The following is a 16,080-nucleotide window of genomic DNA, read 5'->3' on the forward strand; positions in this document are numbered from 1 at the left end:
GAGAGAGAGAGAGAAAGAGAGAAAGAGAGAGTTCTTTTTGCTACAGGCCGAGCAATCAGCCAAGGAGGGAAGATGGGTTCATGGTCCCCAACTTTGCCTCAGAAATATTGGCTATTTGTAGACTCTGAAAGAGGATGAGCCACTGTCTTTGTCTGAGACCTTCTACTGAGCCTGTTGTGCTCCAATGATCAACCTCCAAACACAGATGGCTCGGAATCACCGGTGGGTTCCCAAATAAAGGAATAGTCACAAATGTGAAAGGTAACAAGAGAAACTCATACACTATGGGTGAGAATATAAACTAGTCTAGCCACTGTGGAAGTCAGTATGGGGGTTTGTCAGACAATAAAAAAAAATCTCCCATAAGATCCAGCTGTAGCCCTACTGAGTGTTCATCCAAGGAACTCCAAGTCAGTGGACTACAAAGACACTTGTACACTGTTTATTGCAGGACTCTTTACAATAGCTTAAGATTTAAGCCAGCAGAAGTGTCTCACAACAGAGCAATGGTATAAAATACGGTGCATATTCAAAACAGCTTTGTTTCAACAATGAAGAAGAAAAGTCTGTGAAGTCATTAGATGAGGTGCAGGAAGAAGAAGAGTGCTATACATGTTGTCACTTCTTGCTTCTAGATTTTATGGAGCTGCATAAAGTCATATATACATGTATGATGGGAAGGTAGAAGGGAAACTTTCTTGGGACCAAAGGGGACAAATAGGAATGGAGAATGATGAGGAGAGGGAGCTAGGGATGCTAGAGGACCAGTATGCTTACGTATAATATATAATATATACTTGTATGAAAACTTAAAAACATAGTTTCTTCAAAAAAAACCCTAAAAGTGACTTGAAAAACTATGAACTCTAATGTATCACTAGAGATGGGAAAGGCCAATGAGGAGAAGAAAGTTAATTTGGCTCCTTCTTTTACCTTATTTGGTCTGGCTGTTCAGCTATCGAGTTATGATTGTTAGTTGTACTTAAAACGTTTACCTGCGTTGACAAGGGATAAAGCCATAGCATACAGGTTTAATGGGATTTTGGATACAGAAATATTTACAAGTAAGTATTACAAGCCATTTGCTGGTTTGCTTTCCACGCCCAGTCCGCTTTCTTGTACCATTAAGTTCTTACCACCAGTTCAAGCGTAGCACCACACACAGTGATCTGGTTTCCTACATGAATCAATCAAGAAAATGCATCACTGGCTTGCCTACAAGCCAATCTGGAAGGGAAATTTTCTCAATTGAGGTTCTTGTGTCTCAAATAACTCTAGCCTTTGTCAAGTTGACATAAAATCAGCCAGCACATTATGAATCTCCTCATGTTCCCTGGGATTTAAGATATGCCATAATTCCTTTTGACCATATACCCCTTGCAGTGCATGGAAAACTTTATGGTTGGGGTCTGCGGTGTGTGTACTTATGTCCTTATGACAGTGACAGAAGTTCAGAAGGCAGACATTAAGCCAAATGTTTATCTTTAGAAATAGAGACTTGAGGATAGCTTTGCTATCAAGTAAGGAGCTATGACAAACTTCACCTGAGATCTTATTTCAAAGTCAATTCTTTCTTCAGCATGAGAAGTTAGCAAGGGAAGGTCTTCAGGGTGGGAAGGCTGGGATAACTGGGGTTATTGTTGGGACAGTAAAGACTTGAACATATAAGTAAAGGATTTGAAAAGGGTGTAAGTGTATTCATTCCTGAGGACTGTATTGTGCTTCTGTATCCTGCTTAGGGAGAACGAGCATCCTACCTTAGTTATAGAAGACCATTCTCTACCATTCAATGGCTGCGGCCATGGCTCAAATTTTATAGATATCCCTACATAGATATTGCCAATTGTGGCAGAACCTTCTCCTAATGAATAAAGATTTCAGGGGACCAATCACTGGACGAGGAGTAGGTGGGACTTCCAGGTCACATAGGGGAAGAGGTGAGACAGGAAAAGTTGTCTTGCTTTTTGACAGGGAGAGCTTGGAGGGCAATATGTAGCTAACAAGAGGCCCCTGGTTTGGATGACTGGTCTACCAGGGTACTCCATCAGAGGAGTTACATTTAGTATAGCTTACAAAATTAGGATGCTAGTTGCTGTGCCCAATGATTAAGTTACCTGTTGATTCTGAACTAAGTTTGTGTGGTGTTTTCCTTCATGTGGTGACTCAACTGGGTTCCAGAGAGAAAGGTGCCTCAGCAAATCGTGGGTTTGCAAGAGGTGCATGCCAAAAGGCTGTGCGAATTTGGGAGCATGGGGCTAAGTTTGGGAACTAAAGTGAACTTGTTGGAGATATTTTGGAGCTACAGGTCAGAGAACTGTGAGGTGAGTGGTCGCTGCATGGGGCTAGCTATGGAGGCATCAAGACAAAAGGGGTCAGAGAGTAGCCAGAGTTAGCATGTGCCTTTTATATATTTCACACAACAGCCAATCATGCATTATCATCTCTCATACATACCCAGATACGTTTCTTCAGCCTCCAGGCAGAAGATCACATGCGTTCAGCCTCAAAACTAGTATTTCATTACTCCTGGCCACATGTATCTTTTGATTGTGAACAATTTCATAATTCCAAGTCCAGGAGATAAGGTTTAGCAATATGGTTAAAAACGAAAAACAAACTCTATCTTGAGGCAACATAAACACTTGTTATTATCTTGCACGTGCCTTCCTGGCATCGCTGACCAAACTGGTACCAGCCCCTCATGTTTGTGTAGTGATCTCAGCTCATACACCAGGAATCGTAAGCTGAGTTGCTCTGACTCACATTTGATCCCCGAAATCCAAAGTGACAATTCTTCGAATCTCAGTTTGCTCACTTGTAAAATGAGGTCATGCTTTTCTCTTTGCAGAATTGCTTTCAAGATGAGGGAGCATTACATATGATTGGTCTTCTCTGCTTCTTTGTTGCTGTGATAAAATACTGACCACAAGCAACTTGAGGGAGGAAAAAGTTGTATTTGGCTCATAGGCTACTGTCTATCATCAAGAGAGCCAAGGCCGAAACTGAAACAGACCTTAGAGGAATGCTGCTTGTTGGCTTGCTCCCCCTGGGTTGCTCATGTATAAGAAATGAGCCTTTCTCATACAGCCAAGGCTCATTTGCCTAGGAATGGCACTGCCCACAGTGGGATAGCCCTCCTAAAACAATTAGATATTAAGAAAATGCCTCACAAGCATAGCCACAGACTAAACTGATCGCTGCGATTTTTCAGTTGAGGTTCCCTCTTCCCACGTGACTCTAGCTTGTGTGAAGTTGTCAGCCATAGCTAACTATTATAGCATGTAAGTCACTTGCCACTAAATACAGCTCACAGTATGACCTTGATAAGTGATGAGAATTGTAATGATGACATTACTACCATGTATTGGAGGTTACTATAATCAGTAACAATGATGTCTTGTGTTTTAAAATGACTATTCTGTAGTTGAATTTGTTTTTTAAATAGCAGCCTGAAAATTTAATTAGCTAAAGAGCTAATGTTTTTTTTTAGCCTATGTTTTTTTTTTTCCTCCTAAATCAACATTTATTGTTTGTTGATCCAGTACTGTGGGAGTTACACAGAAGAGGAAAATCTACTTCTAGAGCTTCAGGAACATAGCCTCTCACAGTGAACACAAGATATATATGTTTTAAACGAGTGGGCAAACATCTCAGTCTGGGAGATGCTGAATGCAATAATTTGGATAAAAAATTCAAGTCCTTTTTCCTGCCAGTTCTATGAATGTTGGCCATCCCTAGAGGCTGCCCCTGTTGTCTCATTCTCTAGCTCTGGCACCCAGAGCCTAAGCATTCTTCTCAGTGGAAACATCATTGGGATGAAGCCTATTCCTTTAGCACAGGGAATAATACACAAACTGATGACTTTGTGAAATCTGGTGATGGAGGAGGGGCATATAACACAGGCTTGGGTGCAGCAGCTGATGCTCATGCCTGCTCATCATTTCTCAGGGACCCCCAAGTCAAGTCTCTTTGAAATCAGCTCCCTCACTCATCTTGCAACATGTATAATTATATGGCCATTTTTTACCCCCATCACAATCTGCTTCATAACAAAATGAACGCCACCTTGGCAAAGGAAACAAGACATTGGCAATCCACATGCCTCTGCAGACCTTGTCCAGGAGCCATGGCTGTAACAACGTAAACAAATAGATTATCAACCCTCCTCTGCCCCCTCTCCTCACTCACTTTTCCTTTCACTCTGAACGCTCCATTCGAGTGCTGAGGATTTCACAGTTTCTCCAGCTCTGGAAAAATCATTAGGCCCTTCTTCTGGTCGGCTTTGGAAACATCTGGAACAAATTATCTCTACTTTTGGAATCTGAATAAAGGAATGTGAGCCTCACTGGAGAAATGTGAAATCTAGGGTGGGATTTGCAAAATGGTTTAAGGTTTGCGCATGTACTTTTTTTTGAGTTTGTTTGGGTTTGGAACATATTATAAGAAAAAAATAACAAGGCCTGCCATGTGCTTTTCATAATTCCTTTGCTTTCCATAAAAATCATTTGGCCCCTCCCCCAATTTTCCACCAGTTCTTAGTAGCTCCCATCCGTAATGTTAAGTGTTGTTATGTAACATGAAATCCACAAGTTAGGAGTTTGGGGGGAGATTTCTTTCTCTCAGCCCAATCACAGGTTTAATGCTTTTGTTAAGCTTCCAACTTCATGCTGCCCGAGTACCTGTTCAGAAGCTTTACTTGGTCCCTAAAGGAGGTACCAGGACTTTACAAATCTCAATGTCCTGTTTCCTTGTCTTAGCTCATGAGCAGCTGCAATTGCCCATAACCTCAGGGCAGCTCACGGTGAGCTCGATGCTTTCATCCCTGCAGCCTTTCACGGCTTCTTCTGTCAATCTTGCCTCTGGCCCTGGGGTTGATGTTTAGCAATAGCAGGATGGAGGGCTTGCACAGGCTGGGAGATGACAAAGTCATCTCCCACTGGCCACAAGCTGCTACCCTTAGGCTGCTCTTCTTGGGGTCTCCATGGCCACACTCCCTTCCTGCTATGTAGACAACAAGCAGCATGAGAAAGCAAAGGCAGATGCTGCCATGGAGGGATCAGGAGTTACGAAGCAACCAGTCATGCCTGGGAAGAAGGGAAATTGATGGCAGGAAACAGTTTGATGACCTCTGTATTAGGAAAGAGGTATCCGATGGAGCTACACCCCTTTCCTTTTCCAAGTTTTCCTCATCATAGAGACAGTTGTAGGGACTACAGCTGTCCAACGCTGACACTGTCTTTATCTTCAGCTATGCATATATAAACATGGCATCTGCCCAGGCCTGTCCTGTTTTTAGTTCTGAAAGGCTGTGGACCTAATAGTCCCGTAGCTCCTTAAGCCTCCTCAGACAGTTCCTGTAAAGTCATTGAGCCCCATTATCTCCTTCCTCCACTCTACTCCAGGACATCGCATCCCAACAGTGACATGACAAAAGTCAGTGAGCCCCATTATCTCCTTCCTCCAGTCTACTCCAGGACATCGCATCCCAACGGCGACATGACAAAAGTGACCAGGCTATGGTGTAAGCAGAAAAATGCCAATGGACTTTATGCTAGATGCAAAAGAACAAACATCGTATAATTGTATTTATTTCATGGATCTAAAAATGTCAGATTCACAGAACCGGAAAGCAGAATAGAGGCTGCTGGTGAGCAGCAGAGAAGGGATTGGAAGACAGTGGGAATGGCAGTTATTCACTGACCTCTATTCAGTAAAATAGAAATTGTGGAGGCAGGTATTGGTGATGATTGAACAACATCTTGAATGAATTTATTGCCACTGATTTGTAGTTTTAAATGGTTAAAGGGGTAAATTGTGTTATGTATATTTCACCATAATAATAATAAAACCTGGGCTGTATTTCATATCCAATTAAATAGAAAAGTAAAGCCAAGTGGACATTCTTTGGAAGTAGAGAAATACATTAATCACATTATGTCTGCCACCAAATAGGCCAACTAGCTTAAAATAGAAAACTGTGGCGTTAGCACCATACTCAAATCAAGGGCATGTTAGATAGAATATGTTCTATTAAGAAGAGAAATGAGCAACCCCACACTCTTCCTCTTAGAGACTGAATGACTACCAACTCCATTAAATACGGGTGTCACTGGATCAAAAGGAATAAGTCTAGGCAGAGAGAAGAGAGAAACTAAGCCTGCTGTTCCAAGCACTCATTTGCTCCTGGAAGGAAAGCCAGAGCTCCATGATCATGCTTCTACCTTTATTTCCATGCAAAACCCTTCACTGAAATCCAAACTGGCATATTCACTCAGATGAGATCTTCATGGAGCTTCTGGCTGGCACCCTGGCCAGGGACTGGTGTAGGACATTCCTGGAACTAGCAGTGTGTGTGTGTGTGTGTGTGTGTGTGTGTGTGTGTGTGTGTGTGTGAGAGAGAGAGAGAGAGAGAGAGAGAGAGAGAGAGAGAGAGAGAGAGAGTGTGAGAGTGAGTGTGTGTGTGTATGTGTGTGTTTTCTATCAGCTCTAATCCTCTAGAGAACCCTGTCTAAACAGAGCATATGTTGACCATGTTCAAGGCCATAGGTTCAATCCTAGTGTCCCAAACAAACAACAAAAAAGGAGGTACTGCAAGAGAAGTAGGGAGTCACTGCTGAGCATCTGAGCCAAATCTTGAGATGGAGAGAAGCCTGTATTTGAGTGGAAATGCCTAGTAGAAGAGCCAGTGACTGATGTCTAGAGACTTTCTTCCAGTAGGAATGTTTTCGATAGAGCACCTTTCATCATTATCTTCCCCTTCTGACTAAAAGAAAGCAAAATATGGATTAAAATCGATGGCACAATCTTCAAAGTTCCTTCTTCTAAAAAATGGCGAGGAAGTGTAAGAGGAGAGCCCTATGTATCAGGAGGCTTTGGGGTGTGCCTGGCCCAGGCATCACATGTCGCTCTGGCCAGTCCCATCAGGTTTAAACATCAACTTCAGCCTAGAACAGTGCAGATAGACATTGAATCACCTTCAGTACTTTCTACAAATATATTTAAGCCACGATGGAAGCACTAATTACTGAACTGGATCTTATACACATGGGATGCAGTAGAAAATGTAACAAGGTGGTAGAGGATAGCCGCGCCCCTAGGTTTCAAAGCCATTTCCCTTCATAAAGCCATGCTTGGTCCTACTTAGCCTCCACTCACCAGAATTGCAGATTAGGTAACTTTTAGCCCTACTGCTTTTAAGTTCTTATAAAAAGCAGAGACTAAAATACTCATTTGAATCACTAATTTTTCTGAAATTTTAACACTCAAGGATGTGTTTTCAATAAAAGGCATGGTGTTTCCAGATGATTATTTAAGGATGCCTTCAGTATTATCTGATATTGACTGCTATGTGAAAAACTATTAAGCAAAACAAACAACACAACTAGGGATCTCAGAGCCTAAGTACAGATCTTGACAATTAAACATGGCTGTTCCAGGCTCAAGGGAGAAATGCATGTGTGCATCATAGAATAGATTGCTAGACAAACGTGAGCAACTACCTGCTCTCCCTTAATTCTGCATGTTATCCGTTTGGTTCATCAAATACTCAACAAGCTTTTCTAGATTAGAAGATGCAATGCAAGTGTAAGGCGTAGGTATACATTTGACGATTTTGCTTGCATTTCTCCTGGGGAGAGTATTTACCAGCCTAATGAAACCCTTGCTTGATAATATGAATGCTTTTAAGTCATAAATGAACAGTTTAAGTGTACCCATTTCCAGCAGAGAGGAGCCAGAGCGCATCTCAATTGTACCCATCTTTCCAGCTGAGAATCTTTGTATCACAAAAATCTCTTCCTAAAGAAGTGTGTCACCCACTTCCTCGAAGGCTGAGGCCAATGCTATGGTGTGGCTACAAGCTTGGCCTGGGGGTTGGTGCTTGGGGTAGAGTTGTTAGCGTGCTGCAAAGAACCCTGGGGAGTGGGGGAGGGGCATCTTTACCTAGAATCCTTCATTTCCACCGAGCTAATGAGAGCACTGTCACCTAAATTTTCATTGTTTCAAGAGCAAGTGGAGGCTGACAATTTCCTTTCAAGTTTGAATGATGAAGAGAAAACATCCCACGGCCTCATCTGGCTGGCTTGCTGCGAGGTAATGAGCCCTGTGCAGCACCCATCTCTGCTAGACTGAGATGACCTTATGTCTGGTAATGCATCACAGAGGAGTGAAAAACACACGGCAGGTCCTGCCAACAATTCCCCCAGGACATGCTGAGTGTGCCAAACAGTTTAGTAAATAGATCTCAAGTTACCATGTTGAAACATATTCCAGCGCATTGCGACAGAGAACGGCTCAATCTAAAGGTCATGCTTCCGTTTGTAAGGATGCTGTGTGAAGCGGTTTGGTGGAGGGGTGCCGTGGAGGTGAGGGTCAGGAGATAAAATATTCGTAGCATTTCAAAACAACTTTCACAACCTTCCCTGGCTAATCTCTATGATGTTCAGTCCAGACAGGGAATTTTATTTTCTGCCAGTCTTTGTTCCAGGGCTTGCTGGAATTTCTTGGGATAACAGCCCTCAGGGTAAGGGAGCTTGATTGGTGCCCTGCACAAGCTGGCAGGGTGTAACATAATGAGGTGAAACCAGGATGGAGAGAAAAGGTTCCAACTTTCCTAATTTCTCATTTTGGTCATTTTTAGAGTCCTTAGGGAGGGAACAAAGACTGCGGAACTTAGAAATGCAAGCTTCAGGTTAATATGATTGTTGGAGACCTAGTGCACAGTTCGAAAAGACCAGAAAGCCTTGGACTGGAGTTGGTTTTGCACCAAGGACTTCCTATCTTTTTCTGAGATGTAGCTTGAAAAAAGACTAGAGATCCTGTGTCCAGCATAATGGTTCCCCTGCTGGGATCCTTAAAAATGTCCTTTTTGAATCCACCAACTTCGTATTGAGCAGCTCAATCATTTATTTGGGAAGGATGCCTACCTTTGTCACAGGAATATACCAGCTAATCTGCTAAATACAGTGTCCTTTGTGCTTTCAAACTGCATTGTGCTCAGTTTTGCTCATTTTCCCTTTTTTCATTGCCATTAAGTTCGATTTTTTCCCCCTTGCATGCCGTTCACACAGTGTTTAAGACAACACCCATCTCTGAATGAGCTACTGAATGAGAGAAAAACCCATTGCTTCTCAATGTTGACTAGTGCTAAAGCTTCAAAAACCACAATGCATTCTGGGTGGCGGTGGTCGAGCAGAGGGGTCAAGCTACACATTATGTGTTTGGACTAGCCAAGGCAAACTAGCCCATTGAAACAAGAGCTTTAATTAAGATGGGTAGCTGCATAGAAAGAACTGGGGTGCTATAAGAGCATTGCAAGCAGCAGAGTACATCATCAAGTCAAAGCTCTTAGGTTGAACCTTCTTAAGGTGATAATGTTTGCCTATTTAGATCCACAAGAAATGAAAATTGTATAGGATTCCAGCTAATAAAAAGCAGAACTTGAAAGAGTCACAACGGTCAGAAGCAGAGAGGGGAAAATGGCTGGATTTGGGCTGTAGTGATTCATCTCCAGTTCCTCACCTCTTCTCTTTGCCCTGACCAAACATATTAAATCTTTATGGGCAAGCATATTAAGAAGCAGTTAGCTGAGGTCGAGACCCTAAAGGATGGTGTTTGACACAGGGGAGAGACCCGGTAGACAAAACTCGTATGGGGGAAGGCACTGAAGACTCTTCTAATTCGGAAAGCCACGGGTTCTCTGATAATACAGAAACCTGACAGTGATATTTGCAGGTTCTGTGCTAATTGTCTGTAGAGACAACTGTGGAAGTTTGAACAGTGGAAAGAACTCTTGCTTATATGGATATGCCTTTACAATTCAAGCCAACATTCCTTGTGTGGCAAATGAGAAAGGGGAGAAAGAGGAGGAGTAGGAAGTGAAGGAGGAGGAGGAGGAGGAGGAGGAGCAAGAGAAGGAAGAGGAGCAGCTGCAGGAGGAGCAGCAGCAGCAGCAGCAGCTTTCTAATTGCTAGGTGCAATTAGATCAGAAAGTGACTTGATGTTTTATGAATCTACCTGGAAGATCAAAGTGTATGTGATCGTTTGAATGTGCTTGGTTCAGGGACTGGTACTATTAGGAGGTGTGGCCTTGTTGGAGTGGGTATGGCCTTGTTGGAGGAAGTGTGTCACTGTGGGGGGAAGGCTTAGAGACCCTCTTAGGTGCCTTGGAGACAGACAGTCTTCTCTTGTTTGTCTTTGGAACAAGATGTAGAACTCTCAGCTCCTCCTGCACCATGCCTGCCTGGATGTTGCCGTGCTTCCTGCCTTGATGATAATGGGCTGAACCTCTGAACCTGTAAGCCAGCCCCAATTAAATGCTGTCTTTTATAAGAGTTGCCTTGGTCATGGTGTCTCTTCACAGCAATGGAAACCCTAACTACATTTATAAAATTGATTGTGTTAATTTTGATGAAAAACTTCAGGTATGAACATGCTATGGAAACCACATTTTTTTTTTCTGAATGTGTGATGAGTCAGTGCCCTCAGCAACCTGTCTGTGGACCTACTACTAAGAACTTTCCCTAAAGACTTCAGATTATTCCTTTTATGAAACAAAGGTCTGGTATTATGAGTCTGTATTATTTCTAAACCCATCAAGATTTCCAAGTTCTAGGCTGTAACTGTTCTAAGCTAACAACACATATCCAACACTAAAACGTATGATTTACTGTATCCATGGATGCAATGGTAACATTCCCGACTAGGACATTATGCATAGCATCTGGAGAGAATAAAGAAAATAAAAATATTGTCATTTAGTTCTAGTTTAAGCTCTCAAAAAAAAAAAATAAGCCCCAAGCAGCAAATCATACTTCTGTTTTCTACAATCAAAATCCTGTAAACTTTTAAGTATGTGTTCTGCAATCGAACACCCCACTGACTGCTAAGAACGACTTTGCTTAGTGCCCGGTTCCTGCACCTCTATGTCAGCACTCTTTCCTCAACCAACACCAAAAAATAAATCCCAAATGAAAGACTCTTCAAGGTTGTAATGGCTCGGTTGATAGGGCATCAGAGTCAGACATATGGACTGTATCCACACCCCCCCCCCCATCTTCCTACCAACTGCACCCCTCCCCGCCGGGAGACTTTCCAAGCGTCCCTTTGCTCTTCACAGAAGAGCTAAAAATAGCACATGAGTGCTCAGTACAGGTGCTGTTTGTGCAAATGTTCTCTTTGCATTTAGCCTGCCTGCCTCTGTGATTAGCACACTGCAGACACACAGCATCCCCGGACTTTGCTGTGTCAGCTCTTCTCTATAATAGAGCAATGCTAGAGGATAATTCTAGGACTGCTGTTTATAGTCCTCTCTCTCTCTCTCTCTCTCTCTCTCTCTCTCTCTCTCTCTCCTCTCTCTCTCTCTCTCTCTCTCTCTCTCTCTCTCTCTCTCTCCCTCTCCCTCTCTCCCTCCTTACCTCCCCACTACTTCTCCCTTCATACAGGAGCAAGAGGCTTTATTCCCTTCTCTGTCCACTGTTAGGGATTTCTGGCTCAAAGGAACTTTAGGATGAGTTTCCAGCTATGGTGCCTAGTAGAATGAACTAAGATGCATCCTCATTAGGTGACGGATGAAAAACCACAGGCAGTGAGCCTGAGATTCTGTTCCTCCTAGTTGTTGCTAACTGCACACTTTTTATTAATTATACTCATAGCATTGGAGGATGGTGGATGGTATCTCTGTGCGGCAGTCCATCACTCAACCTTACCCTCTGGTTGTGGTTGTTGCACTGATTTGGAACCTACAACCATCCCCCCGGTGAGCTTGTCTCTTGCTGTGGTTTCTTTGGCCTATGCCAAAACACCCCAATTCAAAAAGTCTTCAGAAAGTCCGAGGATATGCCTAACTAGGCACAGACCCAGGTGATTTGGATATAGTTGGTCCTTGGAGCAGATAGAACTTTCCCCCATCCAAGGCTCTGAAGTAAACATTAGGAAACGGGCCAGAGTGTGGAAGCAATTCTCTCACAAGGGCTGCAATTAGAACCTTGGTTCACTGTCTTCTTGCCCAGGATTCTTTCCGTATGAAATCATATGCTTTCCACTCAGTTCAAGCCCAAGAAACTGGTGATGCAACATGTATTCAGATGCTGTCGTCAAAAGTTCAAAGGCGCGTTCAGATGGAGAAGCAGCAGGGAGTGAGTGATGTAGCCACATATCTTGGCTAATGAAATTTTTTTGGGATTCCCTGGGCCGGTTGCTGTACCTCTTAAAGCCTCATGTTTCAGTAACAGAATAAACCAGCTTTCTTATCATATCTTATGATGGAAATCTATGAAACATGGCAGCCAAAAGACCTTAAGCTGCATCCCTTCATTAGGATCCAACTAAAAGTCGAAACTTCACCCTCATGTAATTCTTTTCAGAATCAAAAGGTCTAGCACTTAGGGGAACAAAGGAGATGTTTCTGTCAAATGAACACAACCTAAACATCGACCACCGTGAGTGTTAGAGATTGCCCCCTCAGGCAGTCTAGTTTTTGAAGGATGAGTGAATCCCCTTGGCTTTTTTTTTTTTCATATCATCCCATGTGAACGACTTTGTGTTTTATGATTCATTTGGTTTTATGGTACATGAAAATCTTTGGCTCCACCTTCAAGAAGCCATCCTGTGCTGAGGTCAAAGGATACAAAGCTTTGAACTCAAGATTTGCAAATGCCAAGCATCAGACATCATCCAGTTCAGAGTCCTTAAGAGTGATTTCACTACACTAATTATGCTGCAGTGCCAAGAGACAAGATAAAACATATGATGCTTTGCAAACATTCAAAAGTCTGTACTTGTTGGAGCAATTTAAATATTTTAGCTGTAATTATAAAACTGGAACACTAAGGTAACTTCAGTGAATCTGCCTGAGGTGTCATGCACATTTAACGAAGAGTTTGGCCATCTGACTCTTACATCCCACAATAAGGCACACTTTTATCCCCTCTAATCACTAATAGGAAAAATCTCATTAGTTGTTGATAATGCTGATACTATTTCTACTACAGTAGAGGAGAGAACCGAGACTGCTAAACAAACAAACGAATGAACGAACAAAAAATAACCAGTTATCCTTCTTGACAATCGATCTGCAATAATGTCCCAGTACAGTGATTGAGGTGAGCAGAGTACAATGCCATCATGAGCTATGGGAACTACAGATTAAGTGTTCTACCAGAGGGACAGGGCTGAAGATGTTTGCTGGACTGCAAGAGACAAGGAAAAGTCTATCCAGGCAAGAATTGGTCTTCAGAAGCTAGATGACTTATTCGTTTACTCAACACTATTTACTGAATACTTCCTAGGTGTTTGATATATGCTAGGCATCAGGATGATGGACAAAAGGGAATTATCCTGGCATTCCTGGTGCCACAGATTTTCCCTTTCATCACAGGAGACCATCTTTGGCTTGTGCCTTGAAGCATGAGGTTCCTGCACCAGGAGAGGACTAGAGTATAGTTCACAAATAAGAGTTGGGACACAGGTTGAAACTAGTAGTCAGGGCCTCGGGGAGCCAGGTCAGGGCCTCTTCTGGATGCTAAGACTTCCTCTCCTGCTGAAGTATCTGGGCAGCCTCCATACATCTCCATCCAAGGTCAGCTCCTTGGTGCTGGTTCTCAGCTTCTTCACCACCCTGAGTTCAGTGTGCCTGAGATGCTGCCTCTTCGAATAAGCAGTGAGGATTTCTTAGAAGCAGGCATGCTGATGAGTGCTGAGTAACAGCCCTACCCAAGGAGGACCTACGCACGGCTTCTGTCTAGGAACTGGGAAGCCAAATCCTGCTGACTGGAGCCATCCATGTACTCTGTTGACCTTCCTTCTACCCAACAAGCCCAGATCCTCAAAAGCAACCTTCTCGGAAGCTCTCCTGGGTGGCATTTCCCAAGCACGGTGTCATCTCCCCCAACCCCCAATTCCCTATTGAGGTATAGGAAACTGTTAGATCAGAAGAGAACTTTGAAGAATTGAAGCTGCAATAGGAAGCCATATGTGATAGCTCCAGGGCTCTCCTGGGACTAGAATGTGACACATACATGACATCAGATTGTTTCATGTCTGCATCTCGCCTGTCTTCCTTTCTTTAGCCTCCACAGCCTTTCTTTCAAGGGGTAGGGATGAGCTACTTTCTACCCAAAGAAAGGGTTAATGACAAATTGGATTAAAATGTTTTCCTTCCTCGGGATGTTTTAACCCTGAAGTCATTCATCATAACTTAACTCAAAGGAATGGTTCTTTAGTTATAGATCAGTAACCATCAAGCAAAGAGTGGAAGGGCTATTTACTGAAAGGCCTGTTCCAGATGTCTTAAATCTTGACTTTTACACTAAGAGGCAGGAGATAACTTACCCCACCTGCCTCCAGAGTAAGGACTCTCACGGTTAGAGGATCGGTGTGGGGCTTGTATGTGAATCACTTAAGATCCCTCAGGATCATTTCCACATGCCCTGAAATTTTCCCATGCTGGATAGTATCCTGGGTCACTATTGCCAGAATCTGAGTAGGGAGGGGCCGTTGTGGCCAGCTGTGCTAGGGGTCAGGGGTATAGTTCTTAGTAAAATGTAAACAACCATGCTGAGATTTACAAATACTAAATTTGGGATGAGGGAGAGGAGTCTGGATTAGAGGGTTGTAGACGCATGTCACGTCGAACTATTTTCACATGCGTTTCTTTAAAATGACAGGTCTTGCATTGGAGAACTATTCCTAACATCCTCTCACTTGGGCCTCACAATACTGGTCTGTTTCCTTGAGCCTGGCTCAATTCCTTCCAGATGAAGTTTGTCCCACTGGAGGACAAGAGATCCAGTTCTGAGAATGTCTCTCTATAACCAGAGCTTTCCCTCTCACAGCAAGAAAAGGGAGAAAATCCTTCCCCCAGTGTTTCTGGCCAGTGTCCTCGGGAGTCTGCTGGGCTGGACCCCAAGCCTCCCAGCCATGTGTCTGTCCCCGAGGCCTTTGTTGCTGTCCCCTCTGTGTTCAGAGCCAGCTGCCTCCCATTCCTGGAAGCCTGCCAGCAGCGCCCTCTAAAGAGATGCGTCTCAATCAAGTTACTTATTCACCTAATCAAAAAGGAAATAATGTATACAATTTAGTCTTTCCCAGGTCCTAGCTCCGTTGGAGGCTGGGGAGGAGGAGACCCAAATGAAAGCCATTCTGGACCTGGGGCTTAAGACAAGGAGATGAACCAGAGCCATACTGCCCATGTGGTCCAGGAGCCCCCACCATGATCAAAAGGAGAAAATGGGCAAAGCAAGAGACAGCTCACACTGCAGCTGAGGATAAAGCCATTAACAATAAACCAGGGGTGGAGGCAGAAGGGGAGCCATCTGCTCAGCCCAGGGCATTCAGAGGGTGGGTCACAGGGGCTCCAGAACCCTCCCTTCCCAAACAGGAAGTGTTGGAAGCATCCAGCTGGCTGTCTTGGCTAGGTGTGTGTTTCTCTAAATCCCCATTTTCTTCCTGTTTTGGGGCTCTGACCAGAAATCCTCCCTCCCTAGGCCTCATCCTCCTTACATGTGGCTAGCTCCCACTCATCTCTGAAATTTCAGCTGTAATGACATTTGGAAGGGGTTTCTCTGACCTTCCTGTCTATAATAGGCACCCCTGTTATTCTGTCTCACAGCATATAGGATTTTTTTTTCTCCTGAACATTTTACTCTGTAAAATATACTTGCTTAAAAACTAACTCCCACATGGGCTAGAGAGATGATGCTCTTCCTTGATGTCTTTATTGTATTAGTACCCTGCTTAAAACATACTAGATGCTCAGTAATCACCCTTTGTTTTATGATACAGTATCTACATGTGCCCTGAGTTCTAACCATCTAGTTTAATGCAATAGCTATCCAGATCTCTGTATGTCCCATGGTCCTTTATATTTGGACAGATCCAAGCAAAGAAAATGATAATCTAAGGCAGAGAGCAGTGCATGCCATCAGCCGCTGTGCACTTAAGTATTTAATACTTAATAGAAGCAGTATTAAAATGCGGTAGTTCAGAGCTCAGACTTTCGGATCAATGGGGCCTGCATTCAGATTCCTTAACTTTCTTTGTATCTCAGCTTTGCCACCAGGGAGAAGTGGCTGTTTCCCAGGAAAA

The 16,080-nt window shown here is 43.4% G+C and overlaps 1 protein-coding gene across 2 annotated transcripts in view; it reads right to left on the minus strand.

The window, feature by feature from the left end:
• The window catches only part of Slc14a2 (solute carrier family 14 member 2), a 435,832-nt gene that overhangs the window by 328,301 nt on the left and 91,451 nt on the right, over window positions 1-16,080 (minus strand). The window contains exon 1 of one of the 2 annotated variants that reach the window (XM_031366111.1): window positions 4,189-4,276. The exons of the other annotated variant lie outside the window; for it this stretch is intronic. The gene's annotated coding sequence lies outside the window, so the exon portion shown is untranslated. Of the gene's footprint in view, window positions 1-4,188; window positions 4,277-16,080 lie in introns of those variants that run through there. 2 annotated transcript variants of the gene reach the window in all.

Source organism: Mastomys coucha, unplaced genomic scaffold (genome assembly GCF_008632895.1).
Source record: "Mastomys coucha isolate ucsf_1 unplaced genomic scaffold, UCSF_Mcou_1 pScaffold13, whole genome shotgun sequence".
Taxonomy (NCBI): domain Eukaryota; kingdom Metazoa; phylum Chordata; class Mammalia; order Rodentia; family Muridae; genus Mastomys; species Mastomys coucha.